This window comes from Cyprinus carpio, chromosome B5, assembly GCF_018340385.1.
Source record: "Cyprinus carpio isolate SPL01 chromosome B5, ASM1834038v1, whole genome shotgun sequence".
In the NCBI taxonomy this organism is placed as follows: domain Eukaryota; kingdom Metazoa; phylum Chordata; class Actinopteri; order Cypriniformes; family Cyprinidae; genus Cyprinus; species Cyprinus carpio.
In genome coordinates this window covers 17,116,804-17,140,786 of record NC_056601.1, presented here as the reverse complement: position 1 = coordinate 17,140,786, position 23,983 = coordinate 17,116,804, and the positions used below count along the sequence as shown (strand labels likewise).

At 39.0% G+C, this 23,983-nt stretch overlaps 1 long non-coding RNA gene across 1 annotated transcript in view; it reads right to left on the bottom strand.

Annotated features, from left to right (window-relative positions):
• Positions 1-808: 808 nt before the first annotated feature.
• The window catches only part of LOC109054561, a 23,546-nt gene continuing 371 nt past the window's right edge, over positions 809-23,983 (bottom strand). The window contains exons 2-3 of the long non-coding RNA XR_006154879.1: positions 4,174-4,346; positions 809-984 (exon numbers count right to left, since the gene is read on the bottom strand). This is a non-coding gene — a long non-coding RNA (uncharacterized LOC109054561). The remainder of the gene's footprint in view (positions 985-4,173; positions 4,347-23,983) is intronic.

The window sequence follows — 23,983 nt, the reverse complement described above, 5'->3', positions numbered from 1 at the left end:
AACAAGCGGTATGTTTGTTAAACAACAGTACAACCCACCTAACTTCCATCCCTCACATCCTTGTTTTCATTCCTGTCAAATAATAAATATTGTGCCACCCTGACTAAGGTCTGCACACATTATTTTACAGAGAGGATAAATAGATGCATTGTGGCTGACATTTTTTCTAAAAAAAAAAAAAAAGTATTTACCACAATCAACAAAAAAGTTGATCTTATTTATTTTTATTTTTTTTTTCTGAGCCAATGGGGTTGTTCATTTATACTTGCGCTTTAGAGATCACAGCAGTCCTGCTCGCAAGCAGGCGTAACAGGAATAACATCAAAACCTCTAAATCACTGCTTCGCTGTTATTTTGGGATACCCAGCAGACCAGGACACCAACTGAAGCCTCATCAGCAGCCCTATCATCTCAGCTGCGGTGGTGGGTGGCCAGAGCAGATTTGTGAGGGTCATATGCCTAACTGCGACCTCCATAAGCAACCAACAGGCAGGGCTTCTTTTAACTAATGCAATTAACCTTGCAGAGAGAAATAAAGAAGGACAGGCAGAGACAGAAAAAAAAGAGCAACAAAAAGAAAACAGCACAAAGCCGAAAAGCCACAGTATGATAAAGAGAGAGAGGGAGAAGAAGAGAGGGAGACTCCCAGAAAGAAAGGTAGAGGTGAGAAGCTTAACTCATAATGATAGGGGGAAGCGTGCCTGGGCTGAGGGGGCTCTCTTCTCTCGGCTCTGTCTCTTCTCATGGGAAGCAAAGGTTGGGAGCACTCGTCTCGTGGAGGAGGAAAGATGAAGGGAGTGTCAGGCTGGCTTTTAATGGTCAGAACTGTGGTTAGTTCTTCTGACTATGTCCTGTCCCCCGTGGCTCAGAGTCCACTCCATATAACTGGCCATAATTCACCTCGTTTGGCAGTTTGGGGTCTCCGAGGTGCAGGATAAAAAGTGCAGGGAGCAGTAATGGCACAGAGAACAGCTGAGGGCACATCTAGTGAGAGAAGAGCAGAAAACCGTACTCTGAGTGGAACCTTTAAACCAGTGCATGCAGTAACAGGAACCAAATGCAGCAAAGCTTTTATTTGGATAGTTGTCACAAAATAACAATGTGTTTCCATATAGAATAATCACAAAACAAATAAAAAATAAATAAATTACTTGTATAGTTACATAAAAAATTGAATGCACTGTTACGTTATATAACTCTGGAACCTGCTCACACTGCAGTAGACTTCATTACTGTCAGTCACTTGACTGTTATTGCCAAGCATCTTGCACTGTCACTGCACTATTTCAACATTGAATTTTATATTTTTGTATTATTATATTTGTTTCATGAACTTGTATTAAGTTGTTGAATGTTCAGTAATTTGTTTGCTAATACCAAATGTAGGTTGTCTTAGAACTGTGAAGAAGCATGAAAAAAATAATTTCATTGAACTTGGTATACTCTGTCATTAAAGCTAGAAAATGGCAACAATACAAATAATGAAACATGGCAAATATACACACATAAACAGTGAGAACAATACAATAATAATGTTAAAAATAATAAAATAACATAGTCCAACACTGCATATCTGCTTAAAAGGATACGTTCAGCCAGAAATTGAAATGCTTTCATGTATTCATCCTCATGTTGTTCCAAACACAAAAGAAGATAGTTTGAAGAATATTGATAAGCAAACATTTGCTTGGTACCCATTGACTTCCATGTTATGGAAATAAATAAATAAATAAATAACTATGGAAGTCAGTGGTTACTGGCAAATAATTGGTAAAATATCTTATCTGGCAAATAAAATATCTTCCTTTGTGTTCAAGGGGGGAAAAAAAGAAAGAAATTAATACAGCTTTGGAACAACACAAGGGTGACTAAATTATTTATCTATGTTTGTTTTTGTTTTTTTGTTTTTGGGGGGGGGGGGGGACATTTAATATGGGTTAAACAAAAAGTGAACATAATGAAAAGGCGTGACTCGATTTCTTTATTTTAACAACCCACATGAATTTTCCAATGAAATCAGAGACAGTCTGTAACTGACATTTGTACATATGTCCTCTTTAACAAGGATGCTTTTATAAATAGCAACAGTGCCCACATATATACAGTAACAGCAATATGCACAGTACCCATGTTCCAAATGAGGTGCTCTGCTTTTATTTCCTAGCGCTGATAAGCATAAAGTGCCAGAAAAAAAGCGGTTAATGGTAATAGCTGACTAACTGCTGTGATTTGCTGATGGCATGGAGAGAGAGAAAATAAAAAGGGAGTGATAAAAAGAAGGGAAAGGGGGTTTGACATTTTCTGTTAAATCTAACTGGGGCACAGAAGTGGCACTGCCATCAGAAGCTGGGACCCAGTTCTAGTCTGGGCATGTCAAATCTGGATCACTCAGGAAAAGACAGACCCTTCTTACCCCCTATCCTGGGGCAAGTACGGACAACCCAGAGCACTGCTGAGCACTCCTGCAGACCAATTAAAGCCTGCAAATCACAAACCTGCTCTCCCTCAGCATCATTCTTTAAGCAATTATTCATATCAATATGTACCTGAGGTTATAAAGACGGGTCAAACCAGCCCACAAAGCATGGATTTAAAATAAGCTCACACATATCCAGTTTAAAGTGCAAATAATATTTGAACAGAAGAAATCATTTAAAATACACAATTTTTCACTATGCAAAATAAATGTGCAGCTGTGTTCTAAAAGTGATTTCAATTTATTTTTACTTTATAATAATCTAAATACCATTATACTATATATATATATATATATATATATATATATATATATATATATATATATATATATATATATATATATATATATATATATTCCCACTTAGTAACATACATATTAATTATCATTCATAAATTATTAACAAACAATTTATTATGAAGGGCCAAAACAGTAAATAATTCTGAAAAAAATTATTTACAATTAATCCTGAATACAGTCATAACTCAGATGTATACAGATATGGTATACATGTAAATTATAAATATAATTGTATAATAATTTATAGATGTATATTATATAGAATTAAACCTGATAAATAAACCATAGAATGTAAATCCTGAATAATATTTATATATATTCAGAATTAAAATAAACAGGATTTACAAATAAATATTCAGCTTCCATATAATTATTACTTGTATGTTCCTTGTTAATATTTGCTTAACAATATATAATTAAAGGTATTAACAAAATGTATTTTTTTAATTGTATTTTTTTCTCAATTGCCCTACAGACCCAAAAATGTTGTGTACCGAACACCCTGCAAAAAGGTTCGTTGTTCGGTGCTCAATCCATTAAGCTGCACTTTTAGCTTCGTGCAGCTAAAACAGAAGACATGTTAGCACTGCGACGGCCTCAAGGGAGCGAGCGCTGAGGACAGTGTGGACTCTCTCAGATACCAATCACTGCACCCAGGGGCTTTGTCTTCACAGTAAAATCTCATTATCAGCCAGACCGGTACAATTTTCCACGCATATCTGCATATTGATTCCCACTACAGACGCCACTGACTAAAAGAGTACGACGGCTGGGTTGCCAGGGCTGAATAAAACGAGTCGAGCTGATGATACGCCAGGGATGGGAAATCTGACAATAACAACCCTGAAAGTTTGATTTGACTGAAAGAGTGATCCACTTTGCCCAGAGTACAGTAATTTTGAGATTATGAGTTGCTCTATGATGGTTGTAGGACATATATGATGTGATGGGTAATTATGGCGTGTCGTGGGTCTGGCTCGTCTGCAGCAGCCAACGCAATCAGCTCAGTGCAGAAATAAATGGGTCAGGAGGAGAGCCGCTGATTAAAATCACATTGAATAGTGTGGGGTTTCCTTGCTGATTTCCACTGCTGGCCCTACATCTGTTCACCTATGAGGAGATACAGAAAAACAGAGATGGCAAGCAAACGTCTGTGGGGAAGGAACGCACACACGCGGCACACACGAGCACGTCGATCCGCATTATCGCACACATCAACGGACCTGCTCCAATCCTGTTAAACAGACGAATACGAAACGTCTTATGACACATATCAAAAGACTCTTATTTAAAACATACTCATTTCTGCTTCAGCATACTCACCCAAGCATAACTAAGTGCGCTGGGCCACACGAGTCAATAAACCTGTGTGTGTGTGTGTGTGTGATTGTGTTAACCTGTGCTGGATTGAATGGCAGGTGGGCTCAAAGGGCACAGTGTGCCTGCTGAGTGGGCAAGGAGAGTGGAGCAGCTGCAGCCGGGCCCACATGGCCCTTAACGGCCCCTCACGGCCCCTGGCTGTCAGAGTAGGAAGCTGTACTAAGGGTCAGCTCTACCAGCACATCACCAGCTAAAGAGGAGGAAAGAAAAGGAAAAGAGTATATGTTTAAAAATGACTTGCATGCTGTATTTTTATGCAAACAACACTGTAATTCAGTTTGACATATTTGGTAGTGCTCATGTGGTCACTTAATTTCTGTTTTGAAGAAATACTCAAGAGGCTAAGAGGGAAGCTATATAATATAATATAATATAATATATATATAATATAATATATTAATAATATAATATAATATAATATGATATAATATAATATGATATGATATGATATAATATGATATAATATAATATAATATAATATAATATAATATAATATAATATAATATAATATAATATAATATGATATATTTTTTTCTTTTGTGCCAATAATTTAATTTATAATATAATATATTAATAAAAACTGCACTTACCTAAGCATCCTAATTACTAACTACATTTAAATCTAAATGTGTTTTCCAGCAGGGAAGCAAACTGATTATATTGCAAAAACTGTGTAAAGCTATCCATTTTATGCACATAAATATCATTTCACATGCCACTATAAACAAAAAGAGATAATGGCTGGTCAATAAAGAGATTATATTTCCCTTTTGTCCACAATCCAACACGAGACACTTAAAGTCACAGAAAAACAAGTCACACTCTAGAAAAATAGTACCGGTGCCATTTAACAGCTACGTGAAATCAATATACTGTACAGCTAGAAATGGCGGGAAAGAAACATCATAGTAAACCAGTTATTGATGTGCTGCAGTAATTTACACTTGCCATTACAAGATGGATTGAGGCGATATTTATTTAGCCAGAAAGCTGGCAGCGGGGATATGGTACAGCAGCTGCCGCGGTTGCCAGATGCTTGAAATACACCCTCCGTCCATCAAAACCCCTCCCTTGATGATTTCCTCCTTGTTGCAACCTGACAACCTTAAAACAACTGTATAATTAGAGCGGCATCTGTCGCGCGGCGTCTCTCTCTGGATCAATCAGGAAACTTCGGACCAAGTGAGACAACGCAAAATGACACAAAGACACAATGAGAGGAACAACTGATCACAGCTCAGAAAATGATGCTGCAGGTACAATAAAAAGAGAAGGCTGTGATTATTGTCTTGAACTAACCACAATGATATCTGTTTGTTGTCAGAAAATGTACTTGTGAAAGAGTTTGTTGTCACATCCGTCTGAAATGAATCAACACAGCTCCCATCTGCTGGTTAAAATTTCAAAATGATCAACATTAACACATCACAAGCCAGCGGCATGCAGTAAACTACCCAAAAAACTCATCCTGAGAGGAATGAAAGGCCTGTTCAATAAAACACAGTACAAAAGTTTAACACCAGGCACTCATCATGCCTGCTATTAGCGTTGCGTTTTGTATGGTTTTCCTCTAACCTCAGCAACCTCAGAGACACACACTCTTAATTAAAGACAAGATGTAAAATGTCATGACACATGACCCCCTCCAGACTAAAAGAAAGATGAGAGGAAAGGCTGAAGCGCTAGTTGAAGGTCTGGTACAGTATACAGTGTAGGCTATCACACAAATGGATTGCTATGAAGAGATTTTTACTAAGAATGAATTGCACCTACACAACATTAGCTTCTGCACAACATTAATTGCACCAAGCTAATAGCACAAATAGAGCCTAATTTACATAGAAAGTGGGTGTATTTGCTCCAGAATGAATGGCACTGACTTAATTTACTGTACATACTCACAGTGCAGTGCTATATCAGTGTATTTAGCATCTGGTTAAACAGGATTGTGGTTGTTTGGTGCTTTCAGGTTTTGCACTGAAATACAGTGCAAGAGTGGGGCAACTGCAAAGTGAATGAAGCTTTCCTATGCAATAAACAATTGTAGTTCATTTCACACTTTGATTTGTGTGTATGTGTGTGAACTTGTATGTGTGTGAAATGAGAAAGGTTCTCTGTTATTGAGAACAAGTCTGTGCTTGTTCAAATGTGATTAGCACTACACCGCTTCATCTCATCTAAGCAGAATTATCACCTCCACGGTTTGTCCGTATCAGAGCTGTACTCATGATTCTCAATGCTGCTGGCTCTGTGAAGGGAAATGTATTTATTTGTTCTTTTACTGAAGCAATTTATGAAAGAATAGACAATAGTTATGGCAGAAAAATCTGCATAACTCTATCAATGCAAATAAACATCAGTAATTCATTCAACAGAACTCACACAATACATTTGGGGTGTTTGGTGTAAAATGTTCAATTACACACTCTGGATTTAAAAAGGATTCGGTTTGTCGTGATTTATAGTTTTTTGTCTGGTAATGAGGTGATTGTGCACTTGTTTTCTGCTGTAAAACATGAAATAAAATGATTTTTGTTTTTATGAGCATCTGCATTTGAGGACAATAGATGTCCTGTAAATTACACACTCCCTCTGCTGGACAGAGATTACACAAAATCAGAACCACTGAGAGTAAAATGGACAAAATAAATCAAGAATAACTCAATTACTTCACATGTAACATCAAAAGGCCAAAAAGTGAGAAAAAAAATAAATAAATAAAAACCTTAAAGGTCAAAATATTTATTTCCTCCTATACAGAGGCACCACATCCAAATAATTAAGGATTTTTTATTATTCAGATGTTTATATAATTATTTCCTTGTTGGCCCTTCATAATATATTGTTTCTAAATAATACCTTTCAAAATAATAATAATAAAAATATAATAATAATAATTACCAATAAGTACCAAAAATGTGTGTTACTAAGTGGAAATAAAAAAAAAAAAAAAAAAAAAAAAAAAACATATTTCCTCACATAGTGTCTACATGATTATTCTCAGGTTATCACACTGTACACATCAGAATGAGGTCTGTACAGCTACACGCTGATCTCTTAGATTCATACCCCGAGGTGCCAGCAGAGGTCTAAAACACACTCACATCTCAGCCAAACAACATGATCTATGTTAACCAAAAAAAAAATAAAAAAATTAACAAGTAAGCGATAGATCGAGAGCGCAAGAGAGAGAGGGGAAAAAAACACCCCGCAGTGAAGCACACGACTTAAATTAAAAGAGGGGTGGGGGCAGGCTTCAAGGTTAATTACATGAAGAACTTCCCTGTTTGAATTAAAATCACTCACTCCATGCAGCACTAACATAAGGAGCATTCAAACCCACACGGCGCTCGGGATAATTCTTACGGTGCAGCACATTTTAACTCTTGACCCCCTGATAAGAGCAGCACGGGGATTTGCTGAATGCTCCATCGACAGACAAGAGGAGTTAGATGACAAGTTTAGGGTGAACCGAAGTGCAAGCGCTCATAAAAGATCATTTGCGTGCCTGTGAAGTGCGATTACACGTCGACTAGTTTTATTTTTAATTGATTCGAGATGGATTACGCCCTGTCTTTACATTGTAAGATGGTAGGAATTTATGTGAAAATACACACACCTGGCTTTATTAATCTTAAGCGCCGGTAATAGTTCTAATGCGAGGATGATACAGTGTTCCTTTAGCGATAGTGAAAGTGTAGCGTTGGTAATCAGAGGCAAGGTTGGCTGGAATTAGATGGAACAGAATGCAGGAATAGATCGCTGGGGAGAGTTCAGCGAGGAGGCATCATAGGTTCACAGGCAGTATCACAGAACACCCCTTCCACTCATCCTCCTCATCTTCCTCCTCCCTTTCTTTCTCCCTCCGGCTGGGACTGCCACAGAAGAGCAGAGATGCCCAGAGAGACGGAGAGTGAGGGAGTGAGGGGGCGAAAGGCAAGACGAAACTTCGGTTTGATAAAGAGAGAGGGGAGAGAGGTAGAGGAAAACATTACACATCAGCAGAAAGGAGGAGGAGGAGGAGAGGAGGAAGGCACTCTTCAACTTTCCCTGCTGTTCCCAGCTGTGTTACAACAGAGTGCTAGCCTTTGAAGAGCTGGTGGCAAAATACACACACACATGCATATTTTTCCCTCCAGATAACCAACCAACTGTTCCCTCACTGGCCTTTCCCTGACTCCCCCCACCCCCCCGGAAAAGATCACATCGTTTCTTTTTTGGCTTGTTTGGTTTTAAATAATAAATGATACCGTGCCTTATCCTGCCTATCTACATATTATTAAATATGGAGAGAGAAAAAAAACAGAAAGGCACAGCACTTTCAAACACAGTATAGCGTTGAGTTTCGGTCGCCCACACATGCTGTCTGGTGCATGGCTAGGTCAAAAAACAGCACTGGTAATTGGAAACTAAAATCTTAACAAAATCAAGCTGTGATTCAGAGAAAGGCCTACGGTGAAAGGGGTTTTACGCAGTTTAATGTTTTTGTCGTTGTATTTTGAGCTGTAGCTGTGGTAAAAAAAGAAAACAAAGTGCCTCTACCTACATTTTTGCAAAACTCCAAAAACGAAACTATACATACAATCCACTGCAGTTTCCAGTTGAAATTAACCTAGTGGCAGTACCAGCAACTTTTATACCTACTCATATAATTTAAGATTACAAGATCAGATTATTAATTAATAAAGACTTTACTACATCAGACAAGCCATACGTATGGAGCAGATAACTTGATACAAATAGCAAAATGTAGTAGTTTACCAGAGCAAATCACGCACTGTGGTAAAAGTATTTTAAGATTATAAAACTGTATTTTAAAAAATGGTCAGCAGCTCACCTGGTACAGCACTGCACTGCGGAGCATTCTGGTATGTGTCCCATAAAAATATGAGTCACCATCAAAACACTAAACTCAAAAAAAAAAAACTAAAATGGCACAATTGCTTCAGAAAATGCATTTTTTTTCCTCACATTTGCTTTTGTTACCACTATTGGATAGAGTTTAGTGCAATTTCCAGACTGCAGCAACATCCAACATTAAAAGTTTTTTTTTTTTTTTTTTGGTCACATTCACACTCATTTGTTCATCAAAATTTAACACACTTTTAGCATCACTTATTGAACATTTCACTTTGAAAGTGTTGCAAAATGTGCAAGAAGCAAAATCATATAATTTTGCAGAAATGTCGCCACAAGCACGTTTTTCGAATGAGCCGGGGGTCCATTTTTTTTCCTTCAAACAGCTGTGAAAATAAGTTCTCCAGATCTCAAACTCCATCAGTTCTTGCAAAACAGTGACTGAAAGAAGAATGGAGAGAAAGAAAAACAGAAAGAGGGAGAAAGAGGTGTCAATTGCTAGCCGTCAATTCATTTGATGTCCTCCCCGCACATCCAGAAGCGCTCACGTGTGAAAAGCCGCCGTAACTTTCACCGGGGACATTTTTGACGAGCAGTGAGGAAAGAGTTTGACAGATCCGGGCGACGTCAGGCCGTCTCTGGCCATTTGGCATGCGGTGGGCGTCTGGCATGCTGAAGACTGCCTGTCAAACGCCTATGACTCCATAGAGTGGTGCGGGGACCCTACGGAGCGGCAGATGGGCCATTAAGGTAGTATTAATGTAGATGCCATGACTTTTCCCGCGCTGACTGGGACATGCTCTTTAGAACTGCGAGCAGCTGCTGCCATTTACTCCGACAGCTCCCCGCTAACTTTGGGCCAACTGGCAGAGCCGGAGTTTTTGTACCTAAGTAAAGCTAGTTAGAAATTGCTTTCAGGGTTGTGCTGTGTGATCCTTTAACACTAGCTTGCTCTATTCTTTTTCTATTCTGTTTTCTTTTTATTTATTATATAACAATAATAATAAAAACTTGCTACATGTACTGTGTTAAGCTGAGACTAGTTATAGCACTTGCATATCATTGCTCTTTTGTTGATTTTGATTGCTTCCATTGACCTCATTTGTAAGTCGCTTTGTAATAAATGAGCTGACAATAAGATGTAAGCACACAATATTGTCTACTCGCATACATTTTGCTTAGATATGTCAGCTAGCTTGCCTTAAATACTGCGTGGATTAGCATACACCTGCATTAGCAAGTTAAGAAATAGGACTGTACACAAGGTAACAATTATCGTTCTAATCACAGGCAGCAAATATTGAGCTGTAATGTAATGTTTTCATATTCATTTAGCCTCTAAGCACTAATATCATGCTTTAATTGGGAGAAAATTGGCTGTTGCTGAAATATACAGAATAATCAGGAAAAAACAAGCATAGATAAGCACTCCAATAAGACACATTCTACTCCACTAAATGAACTGAAATGGGATATTTTCAGACCATTAACAAAATCACATAGACAAAATCCTATTAGCACAATTATTTCTTTCCTCGTTGCAATTTGCAGAATCAGAGACGTCTAAGCTGCACTCTTTCATGGCTAGTTAGCACAGGAACCCATTCCAGATAAAGGAGAATATCAACCACCAGGCACTCAAAACAAATACATCCTCATCAAATATCACAAACAAATACCAAAGCACCTTCTATTTTCACATTAAAAAAAATAAATGTTGTCCGGACAGCTGGCTATGTTCAGATTTGTTGGGCGATTCGCATCTGAGTCACAATATAACTGTGCATCAGGAGAGTTAGCAAAACATGCTAATTGTGCTGCTAACACTTTGACAGAGTTTCATGTGTGCCTCTCATTCGCTCTCAGCCAAATGACTTGCAACTTTATTGCTGAAAATGCAGTGGAACTAATCCAGCTAATCGGCGCAGCATCTGCTGTGCTTTCTGTCTTTCTCTCGCTTTAGCCTCCCAGGTCTCTCTCTCTCTCTCTCTCTCTCTCTCTCTCTCTCTCTCTCTCTCTCTCTCTCTTCTCGCTCTATCCTCCAGATGAGTTGAGTTCAAACAGTACAGTTTGACGTAGGAGCGAAATGCATTTATCGCAGAGGTGGACGTTCGCATGTACAACCTCTCACGATGTTCTCAGTTTGCAGCTGACAAACTGATGCTTCTTGGCCTTGAGGGTTGTCATGATACCAAAGTTTCAGTAGTTGATTCCAAATTGTGAAATGCCATCATTCTCAATACCAGTACTCATAACACAGCAAAATCAGTTATTATTTGACCCACACCTTCATTTCTAAAATGTAAATATTTATAAAACACACACACACACACACACACACACACACACACACACACACACACACACACACAAACACACACACATATATATATATATATATATATATATAGTTAATTTATTTTTAAATTTTTCAAAGTTTAGTTTTATTATTAATATTATTACTGTCACACTATACTATCACAGAAATTATTATTTACATAATTATTATGTATTCTATCTATTTGTTTTCTTTTTATTTATTATACAATTAACAAAAGCTAAAAAGGCCTTTAACACTAGCTTGCTCTATTCTTTCTCTATTCTGTTTTCTTTTTATTTATTATATGATAATAATAATAATAAAAAAACCTTGCTACGTGTACTGCGTTAAGCTAACTGAGACTTGTTCTAGCACTTGCATATTATTGCTCTTTTGTTGATTTTGATTGCTTCCATTGTCCTCATTTGTAAGTCGCTTTGGATAAAAGCATCTGCTAAATGACTAAATGTAAACGTAAATGATTATTATTAGAATGATATTAAAGATAAAAGAGAGCAGCAGACACTATTAGGCTGCAATAATACTATAAGGCCGACTGCACTAATCCAATATTTTGTTACATCCTTTTTTTGGATTGTTTTTGTCCATTAAGACAAAACTGAGTACATTTAAATTAATATCTCATCAAGAAGATCATTTTCACCTAGAAGTGCACTTGAATTGACACTCAACGCGATGCTACTTTTACTTTTTTATTATTTATTTATTTTTTAATTGTAGTATCAACTTGATACAAAAGTACTGGTACTTTTGACATCCCTATTGCCCATCATGTTGTACGTGGAGACCCATGCTAATGAAGCGTTAACTAAACAAGGCCTTGTGATTGAAGGGTGGTCACGATGGGATTTGGTGTCTCTGTAAGGACACTATGACAGACTGTCTTTGACTCGTACGCACCGCTACTCAATCAAGACCTCATATCCTGTTTGTGATCGGCACAACACCAGAATGCTACTCGTTCTGCCATCCCTAAAGACAAATCTGACTGAGATCCCCTTGACGCGAGCCGTGAGGACACTCAAAGATGACAAGAAATCATCAATGTAGATTATTCACCCCCCCCCTCCCAAAAAAAAAACAAAAAAAAAAAACTGATGAATAATTTTGATAAAAATAAGTGTGTATGGATTCAAACAGCAGCACAGATCAATTAATCAATAAATGTTTTATAATTTAGGCCATAAGAAAGGCAAATTATATCTGCATATTCTAATAAAACACATTTGCAATACATAAAGAAATGAATATATAAATATGTACAATGAAGATATTTAAGGGCAAAAAAACACTTCTGATGAATAACCTACTGATGGAAATAATTGTGCATGCATTCATACAGCAGCACAAATCAATCAATAAATGTATGGTATTATAATTTAAGCCACAAGAAAGGCTTCTAGCAAATAATATCTACATATTCCACATAAAATAAAAAGCTTTTGAGAGAAAACTGAAAGGCCCATTGAAAAGTGGAATAAAACAGTTTGAACTGGGGCAAAAAGCCTCTAAAGTGATCTCCAACCTACAAAAAAATGAGATCCAAGTCTTTTTTTTTTTTTTTTTACAAGGTGAGCATGACTGCTTTGCCATGCAAATGCATTCAAAGTCGCTCTAATACCGTGCAGTTATTGTAGAGCAATTGAGCAAAGGCTTAACATTTGAGAGAATAGCACCTCCAATCGCATGATGCAATATCTGTGTGTGGGTGTGTTACAAATAGGTTATTTCAGCTTATATATATATATATATATATATATATATATATATATTATATATATATATATATATATATATATATATATATATATATATAGCTACACAGCTGGAAGAATAGCAGCATTAGCTCAGCACTAGAAGCAGTCTGTTATTCACTTACAAGACGATTAACATAAAAAGAGAATGGTAAATGTTATTTTCCAGCACCGCATGACAACAGAGATGCAGTAATCATATTATTATTTGTATTTATGTTGTGATTAACCAGACATAAGGCTGCGTGTCTTACAATACCTCGGTTTTGCCACACTTCAAAAAAATTTTCATGCAAAGGAACATCAGCGTTTAGGCAAATAAAGTATCGCTGTGGGATGCGATCAAGAGAGGATGATGGTTTAAAGAGTGGAACGGCGTGGAGAACGAGAGCAAAAATACATGAACATACTAGTCAATGTGTGATGCACACACTTCTCACACAGGAGGAGAAAGTGTTGCTCCCTCCGCATGCAGCCACACATATATACACTCACACACACGCAGAGTGAGCTGGATAAGTGTGACTCGGAGCGTTTTGCTAATAACATGCAGAAACCAGAAGCTCCTCAGCCGAACAGATGAGAAAAGAAAGAGCATCCTTCCTCAGAGGCCAGGCCAGACGCGTACACACACACACACACACACACACACAAAAACCATCAGCACACAAGAGACAAAGACTGAAAGAAGAGCTGCAACACAAGCACACATCACACACACTACATACAGTAAACTCCAAACAGACGTTTAGAATATCAGAGTCATATGAGCAACAAACCACACACACCGATGTGTGATTGGCCTTCCCGCTTAGAAAAAAAAAACACATTGACAAAAAAAATAAAAAAATTCCGTCATCCAAGCATGACATGTCGGAGACAATTCCGACTTAATGAGCGTTTTGGCAGCTTCTGTCGAATGCAGACAGTGATTAACCAAACACTTCTGAGTACAAGGCACAGTGGTGCTCAAAGAAAACAGTGATGATCTCCACTTAATCGCCGCCAAGCCCAGAGCATCTGCCTGGCCAGCGCCGCACGCCCGCTCCGATAGGCTGTCATATCTCCCCAGAGTCTGACGGCCATATGCTCGGGCTCTTCTGCTCACGCCCGAGGAAGTTCGCTTTCTGACAAAGCGTCGGTGTAAATATGACATTCAAACAAGTGTGCCTATTCAGCCAGAACCAAGTAAGCCAGTGAGAGACAGGAGAGAAGCGGGAAGAGTGTGTGTACGTGCTACGAGTTTGTGTGGGACTCTGTGTGCTTGTAGCAAGGATGATTTCCTCGCATTTTGGAGCAATTTTCTCAATTTTATTTTTGGCCTTTTTACTTTTTTTTATAATAGGGAGATGGAGAAGCAGGGGGAATGGGAATGAGATCCGGATTGGGAAATCACACAAGACAGACTCGAAGTCACGTTGCCTGCATGAGCGCCACCACACATCGCATAGCGGACCATGTTTCTGACACTTTTTTTGTTGGAAAATGCAGAAGGGACGTGTGTGTGTGTGTGTGTGTGTGTGTGTGTGTGTGTGTGTGTGTGTGTGTGTGTGTATTTACAGCTCCCTTCTTCTTAGTAAAGGCACACAATCATTTATATGCAATACACAATATTGAGGATCCTACTTCCTCAAAATTACACTGCAAGGCCTACTATTTTAAACCAAGCTACAAGCAACTCATGATGTCCAGTAGTTTAACAAATGCACATTCAAACCTAAATAAATAAATAAATAAAACCAGCAAGTTATATTAATTGCAAGTAGGGTTGCAAAAATGTTGAACACTTCCAGTAAATTTCAGAAACATTCCAGAAATTTTGGAAACTTTCCAGGATTTTTTTGGAATATTCTGCGGATTTTTGGAAAGTTTACAGAAGTTTACCGGAAATGTTCTACCCCTTTGTATCCCTAATTGCAAGTTATTGTAACACCACACCAGGAGAGGGAGCCCTCGTCCGAGTTCTGACTGGTACCACTCCCTCTGCTGCTTCTGTGATCACTTCCTGTTTGACAGCCATTTAAGCATGGTCAGGCCAAACAGGCCTTTGCAAAGTATTGCCAGTATCACTGCCTTACTGAGCATTTCCATTGTCTTGTTGTGATTGCTACGTGTATGATTTATCGCCTGTTTCTCTGGATTTTGCCTTTTGGATTTCCCTTGTACTTGTTTGCTGGTTGGACTGATTACTGTGATTTTGACCTCTTGGCCTACGACCACGACTCTGATTTCTGCCCCACATTTTGGATTGTTGAACTGTTTGCTCATTAAACTTCTGCAAATGGATTCTAACACAGCCTCTGCCTCACCCTCATTACAGAATACATTGCCTCCATTGAATCCAGTGGAAGTTTCCCAGCTTCAAGCTGCTTTCGCTTATCAAAGTGAAATGCTCAAGGGTTACCAAGAACAGCTCAAAAAGCTTCAGTTTGTAAACGAGCATCTGACCCAATACATTTAATCGCTTCCTTCTCCTACACCACAGACGGTAAGACTTGCTATGCCTGAAAAATTGGATGCTTCAGCTGAGCAATTTCGGGGCTTTATTCGTCAAGTGGAGATTTTTTTTGCTGGCCAGGAAGAAGTTTTACTCAGATGAAAAGAAATGTGTTTTTTTTGTTTTTTGTCACAGCTTTCTGGTAAAGCGATCGATTGGGCTGCAGCAGTCTGGGAGACAGACTCTTTGTTGTGTACCTCATATGATTACTTTGTCAAACAGTTACGAGAGGTGTTTGAGTATCCTGCTGGGGGTAAGGATATATCTACACAATTGCTTCTCAAGGCAACTGCACCGCTGAAGATTATGCTATCGAGTTTAGAACGCTTGCTGCTCAAAGTGGCTGGAATGACATCTCTTTAAAGGCTGTGTTCCGACAAAACTTGAACATCAATCTACAGACTGAACTGGCGTGCAAGGGTAAGAACTGTTCATTTACTGAATATATAACTCTTGCTATTAAGATCGATAACCTCATGAGGAATGCTCCCAAAAGGAAAACTGTCCAATCATCACAGGCTCCTACCACACACCAGCTCTGCCATGTTCCTCTACCCATGTCAGTGCCTAGCCAGGAGCCCATGCAACTGGATTTCTCAAGACTTACTGAAGAGGAGAGGACTTGACGACGTCAACTCAATCTGTGCTACTACTGGGGTGAATTGGAATATGGACTTGCTAATGCTCCAGCAGTCTTCCAGTCTTTTATCAATTAAATTTTTAGAGATCTGCTGAACCACTGTGTAGTGGCATACACTGATGACATCTTAATTTACTCCAAGTCTGAAACTGAACACATCCAACATGTCAAGACTGTACTCTCCCGCCTGCTGGATAACCAGCTATATGTCAAGGCAAAGAAATGTGAGTTTCATGTCAAGCAAACGTCCTTCCTTGGGTACAACATCGGTCATCAAGGTGTCAAGATGGATGACTCCAAGGTCAGAGCAGTCACAGACTGGCCTCAACCAACTACAGTAAAAGAACTTCAGAGATTTCTCGGCTTTGCAAAATTCTACAGACGCTTCATTCGTAACTACAGTCTGATTGCATCCCCCCTAACGTCACTGCTAAAAAGTAAACCATCAAAACTCAAATGGACTGAAGAATCAAACTTAAGAACAGTTTTACCACAGCCCCGATTCTCAAGCATCCTGATCCTAACCTTCCCTTTGAGTTAGAAGTTGATGCATCTGATTGCGGGATTGGAGCAGTTCTTTCCCAGCATCATGGTCAACCAGGAAAACTCTACCCTTGCGCATTTTTCTCAAGAAAACTGACTTCTGCTGAGCGCAACTATGATGTAGGCAACAAAGAACTTCTATCCATGAAGGCAGCCATAGAAGAGTGGAGGCATTGGCTTGAGGGAGCAGTCAATCCATTCCAAGTTATCACAGACCATAAAAACCTGAAATACATCAAGAGTGCCAAATGCCTGAATCCACATCAAGCCCGCTGGTCTTTATTCTTCACCCGTTTCCAGTTCACCGTCACCTACAGACCTGGCAGCAAGAACAGTAAGGCTGATGCTCTATCCAGACGTCATGATCCTTCAACAGACAATGTCACACCTGAATCTATTCTTCCACCATCTGTTATCATTGCTCCAGTAACCTGGGACATTATGGAAGAGATCCAAAGAGCCCATCAGCAGGAACCACCACCAGCAAACAGTCCCCCAAACAAACATTTTGTGCCTCAAGGTTTACGTCTCCGAGTCATGCAATGGGTTCACACCTTTCTGAGCTCAGGACATCCTGGAATTTCTCACACTCTCCGCCTGTTACAGAACTCCTTCTGGTGGCCATCGATGACCAGAGATGTGGTAACCTATGTCAAGAACTGCCATACTTGCGCTCAATCCAAGACTCCCAAGGAACTACCCTCTGGTCTCCTCCAACCATTACCGATTCCTCAACGTCCTTGGTCTCACTTGTCCATAGACTTTGTCACAGACCTGCCACTCTACCACCATACTAGTAATTATTGATCGCTTCTCTAAAGCTTGACGTTTGATCCCTTTCAAAGGTCTCCCCACAGCCATGGAAACAGCCCAAGCCCTATTCCACCATGTTTTCAGAGTCTATGGTTTGCCTGAGCATATTGTTTCTGACAGACGAAACCAATTTACCTCTCAGGTTTGGAGGGCCTTCTGCAAGCAATTAGACATCAATGTAAGCCTCACGTCAGGATACCATCCACAGTCAAATGGCCAGGTGGAAAGGTTAAACCAGGAGATTGGCAGGTATCTCAGAACTTATTGTAGTCGTGAACAGAACCGGTGGGCAGAATTCCTTCCATGGGCTGAGTATGCTGAAAACTCCCTAACTCATTCCTCCACTGGCATGACCCCTTTCTAATGCATGTTGGGATACCAACCCCCCTTGTTCCCGTGGTCAGGTGAACCCTTATCTGTACCTGCAGTCAATAGCCGCTTTTCCACTGTTGGGCCAGTGTGAGCCAGGGCTTAAAACGGGCCAAGCAGGGCTAATAGCCTCGGGCCAGTAGCACGAGGCCAAAATAGTGCTGCGTTTCCACCGTCGGGCTAGAAGCTCCGCTGCGCTTTACTAAAACCCGCCCTTTACATGCCTCTCAGGAACAACGTCACGCAATCCATTCATTTCACCAACAAAGAGAAGTTATCAGAAAACTAATAAGAAATAAATCACTGGAACATGCACGATCACAAAACAAACACGATAACAGCGGCCTTTTGTTTGCATGCTTTGTTATATATTTAAATTCAAAAGCATCGATGTTTTACTATAAGTGATACATTGAGCATAATGAATTAATTTATCAGGCTTGAAAATTTGTCACAGAAATAAATGTATTTCAATTTGATTTATTTATTTTAATGCTGAAGTGTTATGAAAATAGCCTGCTTCAGTCGAGACTGTTTCATTTTTAGTCACATCACATTTAGAATGAATGATAATTTCTCTAAAAGCTCCCGAACAAAAACCATTATTATATTTTTATGACATAGGCTACGTGGAGCTAAACTATCGAGACGAGACTTATGATAGATAAAATATGTTACTACGCGATTGTGATAGAGAATAAGAAGCTGACATCTGATTTCTTCAAGTGGTCGTATTTACCATGTTTAGCCTACTATGGTAACGTTAATACCTAGCGTGCATATTCTTTTGCATCGCTTATAAATATTTCTGCCTTTTATGGTGATTATAATCTACATCGGATCGGATCGAGTTATTTCAAACACTCGCTGCTGACTGAAAGTGAGTTTTGAGCTCAACTTATTTTAAAAAGTGTTTAATGCTGGTGTTATAGCTGTAGCTTTATGAAATGATCCGTGGCTCTGACGCGCTCCAGACGCGGAGAAACTCCGCCTTTGTTCATAACCACTCCTCTAGCCCCAGCTGGCCCGCTTTGGCCCAAGGTTTTTGTCGGGCCAAAAAACCCTGGCCGTTGACCCCGAGGAAGCCCCGACGAGGCACGATCAAGCCCCGGAAGTGACAGTGGAAACGCGACTGGCCCTGGCACGCACTAGCACGCCCGCGTTTGGCCCGACAGTGGAAACGCGGCTATTGACTGGATCAGACGCAGTGAGAGGGTGTGGGACAGTGCCCATGTCCGTCTACAAAGATCCGTCAGAACACAAGAGTTCCAGGCCAACAGACGACGTCGCCCACACCCTACCTACCAACCAGGACAACGGGTCTGGCTTTCTACGAGGGACCTCAAGCTGCGGGTACCGTAAAGCCACGTCAGCAGAAGACTGGTACAACTCACTCTGCTGCTTCTGTTATCACTTCCTGTTTGACAGCCATTTAAGCATGGTCAGGCCAAACAGGCCTTTGTGAAGTATTGCCAGTATCACTGCCTTACCAAAGGTTTCCATTGTCTTGTTTTGATTGCTACATGTATGATTTATTGCCTGTTTCTCTAGATTTTGCCTTTTGGTTTTCCCTCGTACTTGTTTGCTGGTTGGACTGATTACTGTGATTTTGACTTCTTGGCCTGTGACCACGACTCTGATTTCTGCCCCACATTTTGGATTGTTGAACTGTTTGCTCAAACTTCTGCAAATGGATTCTAACACAGCCTCTGCATCACCTTCATTACAGTTATATTAATTGACTTCAATTATTATACAGTATGTAGGGGAAGCAGAAGCTATTATGAACAACATTTAAATATATATATATATATATATATACACACACACACACACACACACAAGACTTAATTTATTTAGCTAAACATTAATTTACTATATGTTTCTATAATTTGTTATATTTATTAGGATGTTTTATATAATAAAAGACAGTTAGAAATGAAAAACTAAATTGAATTTTTCATATTCAATGAGGATCTCAATTTGAGTGGCAGCATTACATTAAAAAAGATCCATTTACACTAAATTCATTAATTAGTAAAGCTATAAAATGGCTAAAATTTCCATTTCTGATTTAACTACAAACTAGAAAAAAATGATTTTTACAAATGGTTAATACAAAACACACACTAACATCTGCATACATTTCATGTCCTCCAAGCAGATACCTACCTTCTCATACCCTTTCTGCACCTTCACGTTGCCGCTAACAAAGCCTCTCTACATAAATGTCCCTATCAAATACCGTCCAGTGTCCAAACGTGAGAAGTGGCCCCTTGTCGCCCTCCTTTCCCTATACAGCCCCACCTCAGACTGCAGAGAATTGATCCAGAGAGCCATTGTTCTGGCCACTAGATTACCTTTCATGTCCATTCACAAACCTATGTGGCTCTTGAGTATGACATCAAAATAATGTTGATCAATCCATTTAATAGTAAGACTTATAATGGGCTACTGTCGCAGCTGAAACACTAGCGGCGACACCAAACAATAGGCAAACAGGTGTGAGAGGAAACTGAAGCACAGGGTTACACCTTATCAGGCTTCAGATAAAGAGGATACAGTTATAGAAGCTAGAGTTACTACAGTCTCACTGACCGGTTACTGTATTACAGAGAGCCAGTCCTCTGGACTAACAAGCATTCTCACAACAAGGAACAGTATCATGTATTGAGCCTGAGGGACGGCCTTAGGAAATTGAGTGAAGACCAAAGAAACAAAGAGTGCCGTGGAAAGGAGTTTGATGCTTGTCAGAGGCAGGGCAGGACGAGAGGCCTTGGGTAATGCTAGATTGACAAGAGAGGGGTGAGCTAGGATCAACAAGACACCCAAACACACTCACAGTCACACACATATCTGGGCAGACGGCCAGATGTGTGAGAGTATGTGACAGGATGATGGACGTGGGGGGTGAGGAGATGCACACATACGCACTTGGTGAATCACGCAGGGAAACTTGTCAATGTCTGTGAAGATGAAAGAAGCCCGCGGTTAAATATAATGCAAACACACGTACGCACAGACGCAAGGGTCCCTTCCCAGGCTGCAGTCAGGTGTTTTAGACTGGAGCGTTCAGCCAGGTGGTCATACAGGGAAAGACTCAAAAGAGAAAGAGAAACGAGGGGAGAACTCACTAAACAGCCTCAAGACGTTGTCATTCTTTTCAGTGCAAACATATCTACTTTTTATTTGAATGATAGATTGTGACTTTATGAAACTAGTGGATTTCAACTGAATTTGTTCAAAAGAGATGTTTGAGTGTATATTCCACTGATTTTGGCAGCAGTAAATCAAATGATTGTAAATAAAATCACTGAATTTGAGTTAGAAAATAGGATGCAGGACTCTAATACAAATTTGAATGTAAGTATGAGTAAAATTAAGTGAAATTCAATAATGTTTGAAAAATTAAAAAGCCTTCTTGCTGTTTGAAAGTGTGGATATCTTACAGACAGACAGACAGACAGACAGACAGACAGACAGACAGACAGATAGATAGATAGATAGATAGATAGATAGATAGATAGATAGATAGATAGATAGATAGATAGATAGATAGATAGATAGATAGACTCACGAATTAAAATAGAGCAAATTCTTAATTTTTGGTCATATCTGTGACATTATTTGCATGATTCTTTATAAGAGAATCAGGTAAAACAGCACAGAATACATGTGCACATGAACAGTTATAATTCCTATATTCCCACTGGAAAGAGAAGAAGAGAGTATTCGATGTTGAACAAGTTCTTAGCATGTGGGAAGTTTCTGCCTTTTCAGAAATCACAGCTGTATCTGCTATTCAAGCACAGATTTATTCCAGCCTTATGTTCACAGACAAAATGTTCTAATCTATGCTGTCAAAGACACTGAACTGAGAGAAGAGAAGTATTGTGTGAGCTGCACAACGCCTATATTAAGAATCACACTTTTGACTTGCGGTTCTCAAGGTCTCTTTATCATATGTGTAGGATTCATATGGTAATCATACATGTCTATAGTTCAAGTGAAACACTCATATATTGCTAAGATAGTAAATGGAAAAGAAAAACGTGAACTGCCAAGTGGGTAGCAGAACAGACTCAGGGGAGCAAATAAGTACTATTGTCTCTCTCTCTCTCTCTCTCTCTCTATCTGTGTGTGTGTGATATGCAGTTTACAACCACTGAGTAGTCAAGAGGCCCTTACATACAGTGGAGTCATTTTAGCAGCAGCATCTATACACGTTAAGAGGCTCTTTTAGATGGCCACTTCAGTCAGGTGTGTTTGAGTAGAAAGGATATCCAATAAAACGTGTGGGCAATACTGAGTTCAAGCAAGTGGTCCACTTCACATGAGGGTATCCTCAACTTATCCAACACCTAATTTTGGCTTTGTTTTTTGCCATCGGACAGCCAGGGGCGTTTGAGGTGGCAATATCCACACAACCACATACAGTCTCAAGAAATGCAATGGAGATTAATCTGTCACTCCAGCTGCCCCAATGATTTTGAAAAAAATCCAAGTGTGGATTTACCCTGTATGTTGGGTTTAATAAATGACAGTTTTGTTAATCCACGGCTCCTTTGTTCCTTCCGGCAGCGTATCGTGACAAAAGTATGATAGCCATAACTATTTTTTCTTTCCCACTTAAATATAAGGTAAACTTTTAAGGAAAATGACATATCCTAGAAACTGTGTGTCATGTATGACTGCTAAAAATATAAAAATATTTGAAAATTGAATATATACACTACTGACCCAAAAGATTGGGGTCACTATTTATTTTTTATTTTTTTATTTTAATTACTGCTTAATTAAATTATTCATTTTACTCCGCAAAGATGCATTAAATTGATCAATGGACAGAACAGGCATGTATAATGTTACAAAAGATTTATTGTTCAGTGTTGTTCTTTTAAACTTTCTATTTATCAAACAATCCTGAAAAAAAATGCATCATGTTTTCTACAAAAATAATAACTTTTTTTAAACTTTGATAATAAGTAGAAAAGTTTCTTGAGCATCAAATCAGCATAATACTGTAGAATGATTTCTGAAGGATCATCTGACACTGAAAACTGGAGTAATGGCTGTTAAAAATTCAGCTTTGCCAACATGGGAATAAAGTATAGTTTAAAATAAAGAAACAATAATAAAATTGTAATTATACGTCAGTATTATTTTTACTGTATTTTATTTAAAAACAAAATTGCAGGCTTGGTGAAGAGACAACTTCAAGAATATCAAAAAAGAAAATCTTTCTGATCTCAAATTTTTGAATGGTAGTGTATATAAAATATATTTGAAAACAGATTTCGTGTACCTAATCAATAATGGAATTTTGTTCATTTTCATTAAAAATAAATAAATTAATAAATAAATAAAATAAATTTCGTATTACACTTTTAAAAAGCTTCTGACACCAGGCTCATGGAGGCCAAAAACTAAAAGAAAGAGGAAAGCAATGCTAAAGCTGACTGACTGCATTATTTTTCAGTTATAAACATTATAATGAAAAAATAGAGAGCTTAGTGTAACATTACAGTAATGATTTATGAAATACTAATGAACACCATTTGCCCACGCAGCCACCGCCTAAAGCAGACCGGCACTAACTGTACGATATTGTTTATCCCTCATTCGCAGATACATTTCTTTCCTCACTCTGTTTATTTCATATCTCTGAAGTATTCCCAAAATGAGGCACCTGCATGCACTGCCACCCGTCTGCTTGTTTTCTCCGTGTCTGGAAAATAACAAATCAGCGTCTCGCATTATTTCCGGCGTGGTGGGGAACGAAAGGTCCTTGCCCCGTGCGCTCTCCCCTGAGCGCATATTGATTGCAACAATGCCTCAGCTCCAACAATATCGCCAAGGGGTCAACACCATTTCCATTAGAAAGTTTGCGAGTTTCAATTCACAGCATTTTTCCCTTCTCGCTGTCTTTTCCTTATGCTAACGCCCCCCTCTGTCCCTCCCCACCCACCCTCATCTGTCCTCGGCTGCTGATAAACACAAAGTATTTTCAATG